The sequence below is a fragment of the Lipotes vexillifer genome, unplaced genomic scaffold, assembly GCF_000442215.2.
Source record: "Lipotes vexillifer unplaced genomic scaffold, Lipotes_vexillifer_v1.1 scaffold239, whole genome shotgun sequence".
Taxonomy (NCBI): Eukaryota; Metazoa; Chordata; class Mammalia; order Artiodactyla; family Lipotidae; genus Lipotes; species Lipotes vexillifer.
In genome coordinates, this window is record NW_006769620.1 from 2,229,199 (window position 1) to 2,248,179 (window position 18,981).

Below are 18,981 nucleotides of genomic sequence, written 5' to 3' on the forward strand. Positions count from 1 at the left end.
TTCTACCTGAGTTTCCCTTCCCCAAGTGGCAATCTGAAAAGTGTCTCTTGGATATTATGTCCTCATCCCATTTGTTTCCTTTCACTCAGGATCATAGTCCTGTGCTACCTGTTGACCACTGTCTGAAAACAGTGAGTTCATATATTTTTTCTTGTTTGCTAACAGTTTATGGTGAGTGGTCCTTTCAGTAGTAATTAGTCCATCATGGCCAGAAGAAGAACAGATAATTTTATGACAGTACAGTTAAGGCAGTTACTTTACCACAAACAGGGATATAGTGCTAAAGGGGACCCAGCTAAATGTTATGGTTACTTTAGATGTGATTCATTCCCTTTGAGAGCACTAGTCAAAATTAGGTTTTAGGATACATGCCATTAGTAGTGATGGAGATCACTATTTCCCAAACTGCACCTGCTTTTGTCTCAACTTCGTGATTTTTTCTGTGGAGACCTTGCATTATAATTTACTTAAAATATTTTCTTTCAGTTAACTTGCTTATAACTTAAATTTATTTGAAAAGTAAGCTCTAAAACTTTATCATAAATGGAGTTGAAAAACTTATTTGTATTTTTCCAATATATATTAAAATAAGCAAAACTCTTTAAAAATACACAGAATGTATCTTTGGACTACTGAAAGCATCTGTATCCCACCGGGCACTTTTCTACACCTAGGCATATGGGAGTAGATCACATAGGCGTTGAATGAAGAAGTGACGTAGGTGATGGAGATAAAAAATGTGCTGACAATTTTTCACTTGTAGTTTCTGATAGAACCATAAAAGTTTAAAACTAGAATGATCTAATCCAATCTTCTCATTACACAGGTGGACTAATTCCTTCCTGAGGCCTCACAGCTGGTTAATTAATTCAACAGATACTTATCAAGGGCTGGGCATGTTCTAGGAGCTGGGAATACAGCCGTGAACAAAACAATCTCTCTTGGAGCTTACATTCTAGTTAGGAATAGAACCCCTTTCTTTGGCTCTGTGTCTAATTGTGTGTTATTTAATGGTCTATTCACAACAAAAGAGGGCACCTGAACATTTTAATACCTGTCCCCAGTTTGTGTCTCAACACCTTTAGAAATAAGATTTTGCTCTGTGTAAAATCAACGCAACTGCATAATCCTTTTAGTCTAACTCACCTGAAATATACCGGCTCACATGATGGCACTCTGTACTCCCTAGTGGGGTTACTTCTCATGCTTTTCTCTGTAGCCATAAAAGGAAAAACAAATCTCTCCTTTTTATGAGAAAGTGCCCATTACAATTACGTAATTTGGGACTTTGTGGATGTAGTCAGCCTTTGGTTGCAACATACATTAGAGCTTGTAGACAGGGTCTTTTGGTTTCTTATCTCATCTTGCTTCATGATCTTGTTCCTGCCCTGTTTTAGTCTCTCTTGACATATCACCCTCCCAAGGTGTTTGTGCTCTTTATCTGTATCAATTCCTATATTCCAGCTCTGTCTCCTTTCAGACCTGGAAATTCTTACCCAACCAAGCCTCTTCTGGTCTGAGGAAAAGAAGACTCTACTCTGACATTCCAATCTTGAAAGCCGACTCTGTTCCTGACAATGTCAATCGTTTTCACAGGCACAGCCACCCCCAGAGAGGCAGCAAGGGTAGGATGGAAGAAATCATCAGAAATGAGTTTGGGCACACAGTTGCGTCTCTCCTTTTTGTCTTTAGATCAGTGGAATTAGTGAAAGCTTCTGTGAACTCCTGGAATTTTCAGCCTTTGGAATTCCCAGATGTCTTCAAGTTGTCTTTGAAGAATGCTTATTTTACAACGTGTGCTTTTTCTTAGAAAAGGAGAAAAACAGAGTGGGTCTTGTGTGAGGGATAACTGAGACTTGAGGATAACTCCTTTTTATTATGGACTGCTATGTCCCAGGCATTGTGCTATGTGCTTTTCATGCTTTTGCCCTTTTGACCTTCCCAACAGTCCAGTGATAAATGAGTTATATGTAGCCTCATTTTACAAATGAAGACATAGGGTCTTGGAGAGGCTACTTAGCTTCCCTAATATCAAACAGCCAATATATGGTTAACTCGAGAGTCAGTACCAATGAAACCCTTCTATAGTTCATTAATATCAGTGTCAGGGTAGAAATCATGATACCAACGTATGTATAAAACATTAAACATAGGATTTGTTCTTATATATTCATTTTGTCATTGAACAAATTGAGGCAGGGTTTGTTGAATTTGCCTCAAAATCACTGCGTTAAATAAGTGGTGGTCCAAATCAGAATCATAGTTTTTTGCATTTTATTACTAGGTTTTTCCAACACAGCATTCATTGTGTAATTCCAAGAGAAAACTGTCTGCTTTTGCAGTGGCCTGAGTTGTTTGGTTAAAACCCAGTGTATGAACAGTCACAACAGAAAGTTTAAAGACAGTGTTATAACACTGGCAAAACCCAGTGTATGAACAGTCATGACAGAGATTTTAAAGACAGAGTTATAACATTGGCATTATAAATAATATTTAATTCTGTTAAATCTAACAAATATTTATTCACATATTTATTGTGTCTTTTTATTGATGACATTATGCCTTTTTTTTTTTTTTTTAAAACTACTGGACCTCCCACATAAACAATTCTATTACCAGGCCAAAACAAAAGATAAAATGCCCTTTCAAATTCAAGGAACATGTCCTGGTCTATCTAGATAGTTACTCATCCTGTAAGATGTGTAGATGTGTTACATTCATATGGCACTGAATACCAAGGAAATGGCTCTTTCCTCAGAATGCCTTGTTAGGATGTGCCATTTGAAAGAGAAAAAAAGAAAGTTTAATCAGAACCACATAATCATTGAAAACAATCTTGTTTCAGTCACCATCACTGCAAATGCGATTATGACCAACTCTCATGAGTCTGTGTAATACGGATGGTCGACAGGCTTAGATAATCCAAATACCTGATTTTCAGCATTTCCCCCACTAAACTTCTTTACCAGCATTGCTAGCAAGGAATGGAAATTGCTGCTTCTAGTTTCCTTCCTGTCCTCCCCACACCCAGGGCCCCTAGTCCCAGTCACCCTTCAGTGGAGATATTAGTAAGCAATGAAATGGCCAAAGAGCTGTGGGAGGAAGAAGAGAGAAGGAAAGCTGATCAACCCTTGAGTAAAAATAGAGCTATTTTAATGTGATGCTTTTGAAAAGGAAGGTCCTGCTCTTTGTAGACTATTGTTTTGATTGATTTCCTTGTCAGATATACTTGTACAAGCACATCTTAAGTACAGTTTTATTCAATTTCTATTACATGATTAAAAATTCATTTTCTTTGTTTTAAAATATTAAACATTATAATGATATGGTTGAATTTCCTTTTTTTTTTGACCTTTAACCTCCATCTCGGACCTGCCTCCTTTCCTGAAAAGGAACACTACAATCTTGACATCTATTTATTATCATATAAAGTGTCCAGTTTTTTATCTACCCAGTTTTTTTCTTTGTATTTAACATAGAAATTTAGCCAAAGAACATAGCATGGATTTGTTTTTTTTTTTACAGTAATAATAGACTATATTGTTTAGCTATGTGGTAGACACTGTGATGCACTGCCGAACTCCCTCTTTAATGAAGGACTCATTGCCTCAGTAAGGAATGCTGTCAGCAGACAGTTTTAGCTGTCAAGCCCTTCACAGATTGCCTCAGTGGCACAGAGGCATCTCAGCCTCACCCCCTCCAGAGTCAGCCAACATCCAATAACTGATCTAGTTCCAATGTACAAGTTTTTATGCAAGTTCATTGCAAGGCTATAAATGTCTTGCTACGTTGGCCCATCTTGGAACAACTCAGAATGACCTTTCAAGGTTGAGAGCTCTGCATGGGGTGACTGAGGCTGCTGTTGGGTCTGTGTTATAGCTCTCCCTCTGCCCAATCCTGCTTCCTCAGATGTTGATAAGTAAGAATATTCCTTAATAAATATCCTGAACAGTAAACAGTAAACAAACTCATAGTCTGCTTCTCAGGGAACCCATCCTATGACAGGCCTCTTGCTTACTGTTTCTCTCAGTAGTATGTCTTGGAAGGCTCATTTACCAATTAACATAGATCTGCCCTCTTCTTTCAGTATTCTTGTAGTATTTGTGACAGAAACTGAGTAGCTGATCATCAAAGCCCTGGCTCCCTTTCTTCCCGAACCTGTATCTAGACCACATAGTGATTAGGAATAGGTAGGTTACCGAGTCCTATTCACTGGATTGTGGAACTACGTGATGTATGATACTTATAGTCCCAATCTGTTAAAATGATATGAAGTCTTCCATGCCTTTTATCATATCTCATGTGCCAGCTAGATGCAAAGGATTTAGCAGAAGATGCCAAGGTCCTAAGAGGATGGCAGAGCCACAGATGGAATAAGGCCGGGTCCTGAAATCACCACCTGAGCTGCCTGTGACCCCTGCATCAAATTGTTAATCTCTTGAGATATTTAGAGTTATTTCTTACAGAATTAGCATCTCTTACTTAAAAGTGAAAAACCTTTTGGTAGTTTCCAATTTCGCACTCTTCTGAATATTTTGTACATATCTCTTCAGGTAGGTGTTTCTATAACGTTAAATGCAGGGAAGTGAAATTGCTAGGTCTCGAGATGCATAAGCTTTCAAAAAATTCAGTAAATATTCTTGTACCCTTTTCCGAAATGGTTATACCAAGTTCTCTTTCCACTACTAGTGCATGGGAATATCTCCTTCACATACCTTTTCAATGTGGGATTTTAAGGTAAACTTCATTTTTGGATGAAAAATATTTTCATATGTAGTTGAATTTTAATTCGCTTCGTATCTCAAATTCCAGTAAATATAAAAAATAATAGACACTTGATACTTGGAGTTTATCTCTTTGAAAGCAGTCCCTGAGATTCATGCCATGAATCACCATTTTGCTGTAGCAGAAATTTGAATTGTACATGCCATGGCTGACTCATACCCATGTGTGTTTCACTACTGAAGGATCCCAATCAAATGCCCAGATTCCACCTCAGACAGATTTGCTATTACCTTTTTCTCATTCTGAAAGAAGAAAAAAAAAAGCAATAATGATACTGGCTTTTACATATTGAGTATATAATATATGCCAGGCCCTCTGCTAAGCATCTTATCTGCATTAACTTATTTGAATCTCAAAGTAATCCTCTGATGTATAAGTTTCTATTACTTAGCTCTGCTTTTCAGATGAGAAATCTGAGGTCAAGGTAATGTCATTTACAGGTGAAAGAGCTAAGACCTAAGCCCAAGATGGTCAGACTCCAAGCTTAAGGTTGGATCTCTTTTCTCTTACACTCTGTTGCCTGCATAAACAACTCTTATTCATAGTTGGAAAATGTCACATCCGTCATTGAGTTAAATTTTGCTGGACCTCATTGAGGGAAATTAAGGGCTGTGGTGGTTTTTGTATATCTGGGAATTAACCAGGTCATGAGGAAGTTTTCTTTGTGAATATCCAGGGGGCTTCGTTTTAATTGTAGAACAACACCCATTAGGGTTAAGCCTTCTGTCTCAGCTTTGGGGGAAAAAAGTATCAGAGTGTACAGATCCATAAGTCATTTAAAGGTTTAAAAAAAAAAAAAACACCAATAAAATCTGCATTCTGGGTGGCTGCTTGCAAAGCAGCTCTAATCGCTTGGCCAAATCACATCTTGCTCCGTCCTCCTTCCTGAACTTCCTTTGTCCTCAAACTGAACACAATGCAGAGGAGGGCTGTGTGGGTCTGGGGCAAGATGGAATTTGGTCCAGCTGTTTTCAGAGGTTACATTAGAAACTCAAGAGGCTGAAAGGGATTGCTGTGAAAACTGCCTTCTCACATTGGAGTCCCCGCATTGCATCACGTGTCTGTACCAAGAAAGCTCAGTGGGGGTGAAACTGGTAACACACAAATCTTCCCAAAATTAGGCCCTATCGACGAGGCACAAGGACCTATCTGACTTTCTGAATTTCTTCCATTTTTGCGGTTTTTGAGGTTGCAGTAGAATTCAAACCTCTCCAGGTTCAAGTTCATCTAGTCTTGACGAAATATGACTTCCCGATCAGTGAAAGAAGGTTTTGATTTAAAAAAAAAAAATGAGGACAATTAGATAAAATCGTTTTCATCAAGTATAAATGAATCAAGGTTAGATGTCTCAAAGTATACAGGGGTCAAAAATCTTGGGATGAAAAGTAAGCAATAGACTGATTCGGGGCTTCCTCGGCCTTTACCGCACTGGGAAACAGTGAGTTCCTATAAATCCCAAACTTGGTCAAAGGGCAAGAGAACAGAACGGAAAAGACGCAGAGAACTAGATGGGTATATGTTATCATTGGGCAGAAGGGTTAAATTTGGTCTCGGGGGCAAATGTGTCCCTTCACAGCTGTCATCCTCTTTGTATAATGATAGATATTTGTTCATTTAAGCAACGTCTATTGTGCTAACTCCATGTCCGGCACAGTTAGAAACTTGCTCTACAGCAGAGAGTGAGATAGACACAATATCTTACATCTTACAGTCTTTGAAGGAAGAGATAAGGAAATAAGTGAACATGACTATTTATAAACAAGTTTTGCAAACTGAGACAGTTGCTATGAAGAAAGCGATCAGAGTCCTCTGATGCAGAATGGAGGGGGAGAGCTATGTAGATAAGGTCCGCAGGGGAGAGGTGTCTGAAGAACCTCCGCCTGAATAGGGGCATGTGCACAGTGAGACTGGGGTGAAGTTTCTTGGACTGCGGTCTACTCCTAGGAAGAGCTTGGGCTGACTGGTGGCTATGGCAAGAGCAAACTGGGACAGAGGGAAGGTGGGAAGGTGACTCAAGCAGAGGCCAGATAGTCCCAGACAATGAAATGGCACTGGAGAGTTTTAAACGGGGAGGTGATGTGGTCTGATTTCCATTTTAGAGCTATCACTCCAGCTGCAGCGTTCACACTCAATTTGGCAGAGGAGATGGGTTGAAAAAGCAGTAGAGTGGAAGCAGGGGGTTGAGATAGTAGGCGATTACAATAGTTCAAGTGCAGCACAAGTGAAATGTATTTATTTATCTGTTCCCTTGTCATTGGCTGTACTCATTTGGACCTGGGTCAAAGCTGACATGAATGTGAAATGTTTGTGTAAGTCTGATTACATTGCATGAATTCCATTAAGCATTCTCAGGGGAAATAACAATTAGGGAAGCTGGAAGGCCGTGGCTGCTGCTTTAAACTTTGTCATTTGCCAGAGATTGTGAGTATACAAAGCGCCTATATCTGTGATTATAGTCATGTGCAAAACACTTGAACTTCTGGGGTTCTGCAAATGTCTGCATGTGCGTGTGGTTGCCATGGTAGTGAGCTTCTTTGGCAAGGTTAGGAGGGGATGCACTAGCCCCTGGTCTCTTTTCTGTTTCCTTGACGTGGAGTTGAATGGAAAAGGCAGGGAATAGGCAGCGTAATGAGTTTCTGATTTTTCTGTGCTTATGCTCACGGATTATCTGAAAAGAAAGGAGGGCATGACATCTGGTTTCAAATGCCTGTGCGAGGCTCAAGAGCTGTGAAGTTTCAAACTCCAGTGGAGATTTTTGACTGGCCTTGAGATGTTCCCCTCATTGTGGATAGCCTTTATCAAAAGCAGACTTTTTTTTTTTTAAGCTGTGCTAGGCCCACTTCTACCTGTAAAATTGTTTTTATTTCACTATTTGATTGTCCACCAAAGATGTCTGTGGGTTTCTAAGGTTCTTGATTTATGGTTTTGGAGAAAGTAGGGAATCGAATGTCCAGTACAGTTGGATTGCCACGCATTGGTGAACTGTGGCCATGAATTCAGAGGGATGTTAACCAACACTTTCACTTTGAAACAGTCATGATACCATAGTCTTCTAAGGCGAATAACATCTTCAGTGGCAAGTTGCTTTAATTTATTTCCCTTGGTATCTGTGGTTTGAGTCTTCTTTCATTGAGTGATCGATATTTCTCGAGCATCTGTGAGGAGCTGAGCATTGTGTTGACAGACTCCTCAGTAATAGGCAAAGGGAAGCAGAGTGAGGGGACAAAAGATAGAAAGTAGGGGAGAGAGATAGAAAATAACTTAGGAAATGGACTTCAAAATTCCTTTGGTGTTCACATTCTCATCGGTCGTTTTCCATCCACAGGACCTCGGGCTGATAACTTAATCTACGCGTCTTTGTTGCCCTCTCTAAATTTGAAGCCTTAATTAAACAATAGAGTCTTTGGTGGGCTTTCAGAACAAGGTGTAACTCAAGTGCCAAGTATGACACATATTTTATATTTCAGATTTCTTTGAAACTGATAAGCTCCAAGGATTTTGGTATCTTATTTAATAGGTAGCAATAGCAAGTAATTTTGATAAAGCTCTCCTCAGAGATTGAGAACTTGGTGAAGTTTTCTGTTCACAAAAGAAAAAGAAAAAAGAATTACTGCTTAGCAGGCTGATTTGTCTTGATTTTTTTGCCTACAAGAGAAGAGCGCAGAATCTTGGGGGCTTGATAGAGAGAGAGGAGTTATATGTTGAATTGTGTGTGGGCAGTGCTAGCAATTTGTCTTTTATTACACTGAAAATATAAAACATTTGCAACAGAGGAAACAAAGCCCCACCTCATTTGCTTTTACTTTTGCTCATTCCTGGGCCTCCATGCTGACATAATCCCAAATGCTAATTTAGCCAAGTATGGCTACTCCTCTAGAAGCCTTAGCCATCAGCTACATGAATTCAGTGGCACTCTACAGAACCTTCAATTCAATCTCTCACATTTGTCAAGGAGAGGATAAAAATAAATTTGTCCCACAAAGCAGAAACAGCACTGAAAATTTTTAAATAATAGGGAACTGAGCATCCATGCTGATATGCCAGCCTTTCCATCTCCATTGTCTAGAGCATTGGTTCTCAGGCTCAGGCAATTTTGCCTCTCAGGGGACTTTGCAGTGTCTAGATACTTTCTGATTATCATGACTCAGAGATGAAGGTAGGCAGAGGCCAGGGATGCTTCTAAACACCCAATGATGCACAGGGCAGCCTTCACAAAAGAGAATTATCTGGACCACAGTGTCAGTAGTGGTCAATTTGAGAAACCCAGATCTAGATCATTCCTTCAACCCTCTAATCACATATACCAATTTCCTAGGTTTGTAAGCCTACTGAAAGAAGCAGCTAAGCATTTAATTTAGTTTTCAACATGGTATCGATACATCAATAACTTTCTGATGCAAAGTGCTTTCAAGTTGGTAACATCAAATGTAAAACAGGTCCATTTGTAATAAAAATAATAGCAATCCCTTACATATGTAAGGCATGTTATAGTGTGGAAAACAGATTTATATACAGCACCATATTTGATCATCGCTTCAACCCTGTTAAAGAGTTGTACCTGGTATCTAACCATTTTATAGAAAGGGAATTGTTTTTGCCTCCTGAATCTCTTGAAATGGCTTTTCAACTTGTGATAACACCTTAATTATTGAGGAGTCACCAACAAATCATTTCAAGTATTTCTAGAAAGAAATACTCAGGGTATGGGCTACTCATGTCTCTCTTACTGGGCATGAATGAACTCACCGCAAAGGAAAATAGAGCTTCAGGGACTGCCTTGGAAGAGTTAAATTGTATGCTATGCTACAATTGCACCACACATCTAATTAATAAAAACCATATTATGGAAGGCAGCAAAAGATATTAGAAGTGATTTTCTTACTTGAGTTGCCTTTTTTTTTTTTTTTTTATAGAACCTTAAATAGAAGGGAGTTACGATCAGGGAAATTTCCTGGCCTGTGATCTAATCTTTGTATGGCTTTACTGTGCTGTGATCCGTAGAGCATCACTTGAACACTTAGTGAAGAAGATATTGGGGAAATCAGATGCTGAGCTGCTGTTTGGGTGTCCTTGGCAAGCTAAAAAATATGAGTATGAATGTGTCAAGTCCATTAGACATTCAGAGGACCGTCTTTGATTCTGGAAATGTCTTAAAGACACGGAGTTCCAAGAGATAATCAAGCCAGAGCAAGGATTCAGAGGATTCTTCGCTGAATGTGGGAGGAGTTCTTGCCTCATTCAGGACTGACACAGAGCACATTGCTTTTGAATCCAGATGTTAGCAGGTGGCAGGCCCAGGGTGAAATGCTGGCTTGACCGCTAGCTAGGTCTCTGAAATGACAAGCCATTACACAATGATGCTTGGCTTCCTCATCTGCTGGATGGAGATGGTACTCTTTGGTGGCAGCATAGAGGATTTAAAATGCGATGTAGTGGACTTAGCACAGTGCCAAGCACATTCCAAGTACCCGAGGATAGCAGATCCTTCTGGAAGGTGCTGTGAAGTTCTGATTAGGCTATTCTTGCTTGTATGATCCCTGTTGGTGAGACTTATCTGGTGTGCATACATGTTCACTATTGAAATACTGTGTTCAGTGCCACTGTCCAAAGTCAGACTGCTGACATATTTTGCCAACACACCACGAATGAGACCACACCCTGCCTCTACTTAAAATCATTCAAAGACTCTAACTTTCGTAAGGGAGTAAGTCTTCCTTTGCCTGCCCTTTAAATGTTGGGGCTCCCTAGGGTTTTCTCTCTCATGTTCCCTGAGGTTGTGTTTTGTTAAGTATTGTATACACCAATGCTCACGTTATTCGCAATAGCCAAAAGGAAGCAACCCAAATATCCATCAACACATGAACGAATGACCAATGCATATACATATAATGGAATATTAAGCAATGCATATACATACAGTGGAATATTATTCCGCCCTAAAAAGGAGAGAAATTCTGACACATGCTACAACATGGATGAACCTTGAACACATTACCCTAAGTGAAATAAGCCAGACCCAAAAGGACAAATACTGTATGATTCCACTTATGTGAGATACCTAGAGTCGTCATATTCATAGAGACAGGTAGTAGGAGAGTGGTTTCCAGGGGCTGGAAAAAGGGGGAATGGAGAGTGATTGCTTAGTAGGTACAGAGTTTCAGTTTGGGATAAATGAAAAGGTTCTGGAGATGGATGGTGGTGATGGTTACACAACAATATAAATGCACTTAATGCCACTGAACTGTACACTTAAAAATGGTTAAAATGGTAAATTTTATGTTATGTGTATTTTACTGCAGTAGAAAAAATTTTAAAATAAGCATAGTATAATAGTAACAAGAAAAATTGCTAATATTTATTGACTATTTACAGTGTACCAAGCATTGGGCTGGTCATTTTATGTATAGTCATTAATTTAATCCTTCCATTAACTCTTGGAGATCAGTGCTATTGTTATCCCTATTTACTAGTGAGAAAAATTGAGGCCCTGAGAGAGGGTGAGTAAGACCAAGGTCACACAACTAGGAAGTTGCAAAGCTGAGATTGAAACTCACATGTCAAGTTCCAAATTCTTAATCATTATGCTTACTCCCTCACCTAGTCCCTATATGTTGACAACCACCACATTTTGAACCTCTAGCTCAAACCTTAGAAGGATGATAATGACGGCAATTGTATCGATGCTTTGCTAACGCTATGTTCAGGCTCTCAAAAAAATTGTGAAATAATGCCCATCGTCACGATTTAAAGATGAGAATCTGAAACATAGGGAGTTTAAATAACTTGTTCAAGTTCACTCAGCAATGGCAGAGCCAGGATTCAAACCTAAGTCAATCTAATTTAAAGCCATATTCTTATTATAACTGTGTTCTTAAATGTTCCAGAAGCACCCCCTTCTAAGATAAACTCTCTTCTAAGATAAACTCTCTTTCATAAAGTTTATGAACTGGGGATATACCTTATGGTGTCAGTACAGTATTCTCCCTATACCCCAATATTAACTTGATTGATGGACTTTGTAGAATAGGGTATTTATCACTCTTGACATAGTAAGTGCTCAGAATAAATTTGATAAAACACGATCTGCCCCAGGATTACCAATAACTAGCACTTAGGTAGAGATAAACGAAAGGATCAGGAACTTGGGTGAGATGAGCAAGTGCGTATAGGAAAGAATCCTCTCACGGCTCAATGAGATGCTTCTGAGGCTAGAAAAGCTTGGCTATCCCCAGGCGGACTTAGAGAATATGTAATTTTCTCAAAGCAAATAACTTTTTATTGAAATGTAGTTGATTTACAATGTTGTATTAGTTTCAGGTGTACAGCAAAGTGATTCAGTTATATATATACAAGTAAGTCCCCTACATATGAACGAGTTCCATTCCGAGAGTGCATTAAGTCCAATTTGTTCATAAGTCCAACAAAGTTAGCCTAGGTACCCAACTGACACAATCGGCTATATAGTACTGTACTGTAATAGGTTTATAATACAGTTCACACAAATAGTACATAAAAAACAAGCAAAAAATACAGAAAACATTTTTAATCTTACAGTACAGTACCTGGAAAAGTACAGTAGTACCAGATACATCACTGCTGCTTTTATGTTTGCTTCCAGACATCCTGGGCTTGAAATAAAGATACTGTACTACTGTACTCTATACAGTACTGTACAGTAAAGTACACAAAAGCACAACCATTTGTAGAGGGTGCACACATGTGATAATGTACACCAGACACTTGAACTAACTTACGGGATTGGACATGCAAATGCACATTCGAATCCTTGAAAGTTCGCAAGTTGAAGGTTCGTATGTAGGAGACTTTATGTATATATAGTATATATGTATACTCTCTCTCTCTCTCTCTCTCTCTCTCTCTCTCTCTCTCTCTCTCTATATATATATATATATATATATATATATATATATATATAGTATTTTTTCAGATTCTTTTCTATTGTAGGTTATATAGTTTCCTGTGCCATAGGAATCAATCACCAGTAGTTCCTTGTTGATTATCTGTTTTATATATAGTAATGTGTATCTACTAATTCCAAATTCCTAATGTAATTTTTAAAAGCTAAACCATTCTGCACCCATTTTGGTCCCGCATTATGGCTCCCTTTCTCTGTTGCCCGTGTTTTTTTCCATTCTTAGTGAGCATCTCTTATTACCGAGAGCTAAGACCCTTGGTGGCCCCTGGGTCTTTTTGCTGGCAGTGGTGTCTTGCATCAGTTCACAGTGTTGCCTCTTACCAGTTTGTACAGTTGCCCTCAGAGACTTCAATAAATGGAACCGAAAACTTGGAGCCCAAACACAATTTCCAGGACTTAAATCCCTGACCCCCATAGAGATCCTTAGAGATGCTGTGGAATGCAAATTCCCCCAACAAATCCAACCTGCTTTGTTCTATGAAAGAGTTCTCTAACAACCATGAACCATTAGGCATCATAAGGAAAGGCCAATTTTCCTTCTGTAAAACCAGCTTTTCATAAAAATAGGCATCCTTGATGTCATGAGCAGAACTAAATGACCTGAATGCAACTTTTTAACAAAGGAAATAGTGGCTAAGAGTTTTTGTTGTTGCTTTTTTTCCCTTTCCATAGAGTATATCTTGCCCATAGCCAGATCTAGATCTGAAAGAAGTTACTTGTAATAATAATTAGACATTACCGTGACAAATGCAATATTTAAAATTGCTGGTAGTAAAATAAATCACTTCCCAAGGAAAATTTTCTGTTGAGCAAATACATGCAGTTTTTCAAGGTATAACAAAAAAAAATGTGTGGTTACCTTAAAATGTACTATAATTTTCCCAGTTATTACTGATTATGTAAATGCAAAATGCAGTTGAAATTTCAGTGTGATACAGTCATAATGAATTTTTAGGTTTACCTGACTGGTGCTATCATATAGAAGAAGAGAAATAAGCCTGTGATTAGAGAGGGTCTGGAATTACTCTGGTCATCAAATATTCATGCTGTAAAAACTCTGCAAAATGATGTTTCCTAAATAAATGTCAAGAGTTAGATGGCATTCAGTGAATGATTCCAAGATTGGTGCAAACAGTGTTTCTTTAATTAAACGCAAGCAAAAAATGATAACTAATTAAATGCCATAATGGGACAGGGAAAGTGTAGGAAAGAAAGGGCTCAGTGGGAAACCAGGTCAGAGATTTGGACTGAGTCTAAGGAGAGGGAAGCAAGGGTCAACTCCCTCATATCTGCAGAGCCAAGTTCCAACAATGCCCCATAGTAAAATACTAGCAAAAATGAGTCCACAGAAAGGAGAGCCCTAGCATTCCTTTAAAGGGAAGGAAGCTGCAGTAAATGTAATCGGGAACGTAGGTTGCTATTATTATAAATAATAATAACTAACGTTGAGTCAGTATTTCGTCTTATGTCGCAGAGTTTGATAAGCATTTCGTGGACTCCGTCTCATCAGACTAAACTTCTGTACGGTGTACCAGCGCAGTACACAGAACCTTTTTTTTTTAAAGCTGGACACTGATATTTTGCATTTTCAAAAAAGCGTTGAATTGGTCTCAGAGGAAAACTGGAAATGCTGGTGAACTACCTTTGTTCATATTTTGAATTGGTATTGTTTTTATTTCAAAGTACGTAATAGGAGCTGGGAGGCGGCACCGTAATCTTTTCAGTATCAAAACCTCTAAAGCTTTGTCCCTGGCCGCTGGGCCTTCATCACCATTCCTTCGTTGACTAGTAGCCCTGAGGTCATCCCATGATGAGGAGGAAAGTAGGACATACATCTTTAACTAAGACTGGAGGGCCTCCCTGGTGGCGCAGTGGTTAAGAATACACCTGCCAATGCAGGGGACACGGGTTCCAGCCCTGGTCTGGGAAGATCCCACATGCCACGGAGCAACTGAGCCTGTGCGCCACAACTACTGAGCCTGCGCTCTATAGCCCGTGAGCCACAACTACTGAGCCTGTGCACCACAACTACTGAAGCCCACCCGTCTAGAGCCTGTGCTCCGCAACAAGAGAAGCCACCGCAGTGAGAAGCCCGCACACCACAACGAAGACCCAACACAGCCAAAACTAACTAACTAAATTAAAAAAAATTAAAAAAAAAAATAAAAAAGACTGGAGCACTGGTCTCCCTCCAACCCTGAACTTGCTCTGGAGACCCTCCTGTCCATCCTGGATACACCGCTTGTTGAGAATCCCACCCCCACCCCACCTTGTTGTTTTTATCGGAACTTTGTGTCTGATTCCGTATCATCACTCCCCAGGATATTTCTACCCAGGTTGAAAACACAATCCCGCTTCCAGGCATCTGCTTCATGTTTCCCGGATGGACCAGTAATGTGTTTGTTTAGCTCACTTCACGCGTTAGACTATAGGTTTTGCCAGTGGCCTTTTGAACACCGACCCCAGGATGTTTGTTTTTGTAAGTTTTTGCCTTATCTCACTTCCTCTGAAAAAGCCTCACTTTTCACAGCTTGGCTGAAGCCTGAATCAGCAGCTCCCTGAGCCCTGCTTAGACATCGTGCCAGTACACGAGTCTAAATTTGTTGCCGTTCGAAAATCATGACCATTCTGCATTGCAGTGTTTCATCAGATAACCAGAAGAGCATTCCAAGAACGTGGGCAAGAAGAGTACCGTAAACTACATCAGTGGCTGTCTGCCTATCTCCTTTCTTTCCCTTTCCTGCTTTCTCCCCATTTTTTCCTCCCTCTCCCTTCTCTCTCCCCAACACCCCCTTCTCTCTCACAAACGCATGGAACTGGGACGAAGTTCAGTGCTTCTCAAAGGCAAGGCAAGCACCTGGGGGAATTTGTCAAAATACAAGTTCCCAGACCACATCCTTGGAGATTCAGACTCAAAACAGCTGGTCGAGCCCTGGGAATCTGTCTTTTTAACAAATATGCACCCTCCACACCACCCACAGCGTTTCGATGAAGTTTTTTGTAGACCTGAATGTGAAGAAACCTCAGTAAAGTGGTGAAAATCTTGAACTTGAAAGTCTTGGATCTGGTTTTGAATCCAGCTCAGCCATAGCCTGGCTGGGAAGCCTTGTGGACCCCAGTCGCCCTCAAAATAACTGGATAGAATAAAAGGTTTTATGGGAAGTCAGTGGGCTTGGCATGAAGTAGCTAGATGTTTGCCTTCCTGCTAGACTGTGAGCTCCACTATGGGATGGGATCTTGTTGCCTATCATAGCCTTCTTTCCAATGGGAGGTTCACAGTATGAGTCTGATAACAGACCTTCTGAGGGAATAAATAAATATACAGGAGATTTTAAAAGTTCATTAGTGCTGTTCAACTCTGAAATGGAATATCTTGGATACAGTCTTGCCTGTAATAGCAGGTCCATTCAAATGGACCACATGGATATATTGCTAAGGAAACCCCTTTAGGGAACTTGGTGACCCTTAAGTTCTCTTCCAGTTGGCCGAACAGTTTTCCCGAGCACCTCAAGGAAATCTTGGACAGTTTCTTGAACAAAATCATAACGAAGAGCTCTGTTTTGCCGTTTTCAAGGAGTTAGACAAATTGCACAAGGAGACACAAGATGACAGCATCAGCTGTAATTATGTCTCAGTGAAGCACCTGAAGGTACCACTTCAGTGATGCACTGCTGCAGCCCACAGGACCTCCAAACGATGAAGGGAGAATTAATGAGGTAGAGGCAGAATGTTTTTATTTTCCAATCTACTCCCAGCTTTGCCGCATTTAAATTTTTTTCCTTCCTCATATGGAGAAATTTTAGCTTGGCATTAATATTCCCACAAAGGAAAGGTGATTCACCAGCGGAATGAATTAAGCATTTTACCAGACTTGGTTTCAAAAGTTGGAAAATTGGGGAAAATTTCAAGTCTGGAAAAGCTAATATTTTTTTTCTCCAACGTCGTTCATTTTCTGCTTCTGGTCAAAAATAGAAAGCCACTTTTATATCCTTTTTAAGTGTGTTTCTTAGGGGGAAAAGACACCTTCCAAGTGGAAGCAGAAACAAAGAATAAATGCTAAGTTCTGTTTCTTTTGGCTTGCTGACTTCATTTGAATTTTGCTCCTGTGGCTAGAGTTTCTGTTACTACCAAAAAAAAAAAAAGAAAAGAAAGAGGGCAGGGGTGTACCTGGAAGCTTAGAAAAAGTGAAGTAAGAAGGGTATATAATTCTTAGCCATGTTCTTAATTTAGTCCTTATTACAACTTGACTCCATTTATAGGGCAGTCCTTCTGACTGAATCTTTATATTCTGTTGTTTTCAAAGAAAATGAAGAGTGCCATAAACAGTGACAGTTGTGTGTGGCAAGCATGTCAGTGTACATAGATAAATTATGCCTTCATTCTTCCCTTTTTTTGGCAAAGTCACAAAGCTGCCATTTTGAAGGTATTTCTACACACTCCTCTGTTTATTTCTTTTGAGCCCATTTGTTTTCTCTTCCGGGAAAGAAAATACACTGAAAGCAAAGACCAAGTATACACTCTGGCAGAGTATTAACAGTTCCAGCAGTGGATTACCTCTGAGTTCTGGGAGGTCATTTTGCAAAGGCTCTGGACTTAGTCTGGCTGATGATACCTCTGATACTTGTTAGTAGTGTAGTTTGAGCTTTATTAGGTTTATCCCTAGCCATCAATACAAGGAAAAGCCAGTGTGGGGACAGCCATATCGTCAGATAGGAAAGTACTGAAACATTGTGTAGAGACAGGTCCCTTCTCTACCACACACTGGGTGAAGTCTGTGCAAAAGTAGAGCATTACTGTCCCTCCTGAGTGGATAGAACAGCAAGAGAAGGATTCCTTCACTAAAGAAATTTCCAAAGTGTATTCCTCACGTGCTATTCTATGGTCACAAAGGTCTTGCACAGCAACGCCATCTTATTTCTACTTGCGTACTAGAGAGAAATGCATAGCAGAGTCACAATGCATTTTCATCAATTAAAGACCCTAGGAATTCCTGAAACCATGTATATTCTTACTAAATTTAAGTTTCCCCAAATTCATTTCACCCCTATTTTACAGCACACCTATTAACGGTAACTCAATTCCATTGAAAAATAGTACCACAACCTGTAAGCCCATCTGCACTCCCCTCCCCTAACCCCGGAAGCTCTTCTTTTTCTCAGGTTTTATTTAATGCAAGGATGACCTACAGCAGCTCCAGTGCTTCGCCATCTTTTATATGTCGTGACACCCATAGACACGTATAATAAAAACTATAGTAGTTGCATATGCCCCACATATCCATAATGGATTGTGGTCATCCTTTGTCACTTCATGGCTTTTGCCTGTCTTTACCTGCCATAAAATACTCTGTGACTCCTTCTGTAAATTTATGAAGCCCTGGCCCAGATGGGAGGTCATAGCCCGAGGGCTGAGGGGATGAGTCGCCTGGGGAAGCTATACCACTTGGGACATTTCATTGTGATGAGCTGACAGGGATGCACAGGATGAACCCACCCCGGCTACCGGGAATATTTGTGTGTTGAATGTGGAGTCCTCTATACTCACCCACTGTTTGGAGTTTTCAGGTACCTACTTACCCAGCGTGAAGTCAGATGTGAACACTGTAGCTGGTGCCCTTTGTTTCACTGCCCAGCCCACCTCACACATTTTATGTGGTCCTGGTGCTATATCATCCGAATGACTCCCTCATTTCCTGTGTTAGATAGACTTCATTTATCCTCTCTTGGTTTCCGTAAGAGGCAGCAGGCCAGGTGGACAAGAGCTGAAGGACGATCTGTCAGCCCTCCCTGAGACATTTGGAGGTTTTCACTTCCTTTCAATTAGGAGCAGACTGTTCTAGAGGATCACCTGCCCCACCCCTCCCCCCATGGCCTACTTGCTTCCAAAGCATACAGCTAGATGTTGATTTTGCTGTCAGAGCTGGGGCTCTGGGAAAAACAGTAACCAGGTAGGAAAAAGATAACTGACAGGGAAAACTTATATTCAAATGGATGACTAGGGGCTGGTAGGAGACCGGGTATTTTCTAAATACACCTCTCACCTAATACCAGGTTTCTTATTCCCTTTATGAGAGCTCTAGTCTTCTGTTGTCGTCATTGTTGTTGTTGTGTTATTTTCCAATAGAATATAGTCTCCTTTTTATTTCCTTAAAAAGTAATCCATCTTCATTGCTCAAAACTGAAACTAGGGCTTCCCTGGTGGCGCAGTGGTTGAGAGTCCGCCTGCCGATGCAGGGGACACGGGTTCGTGCCCCCGTCCGG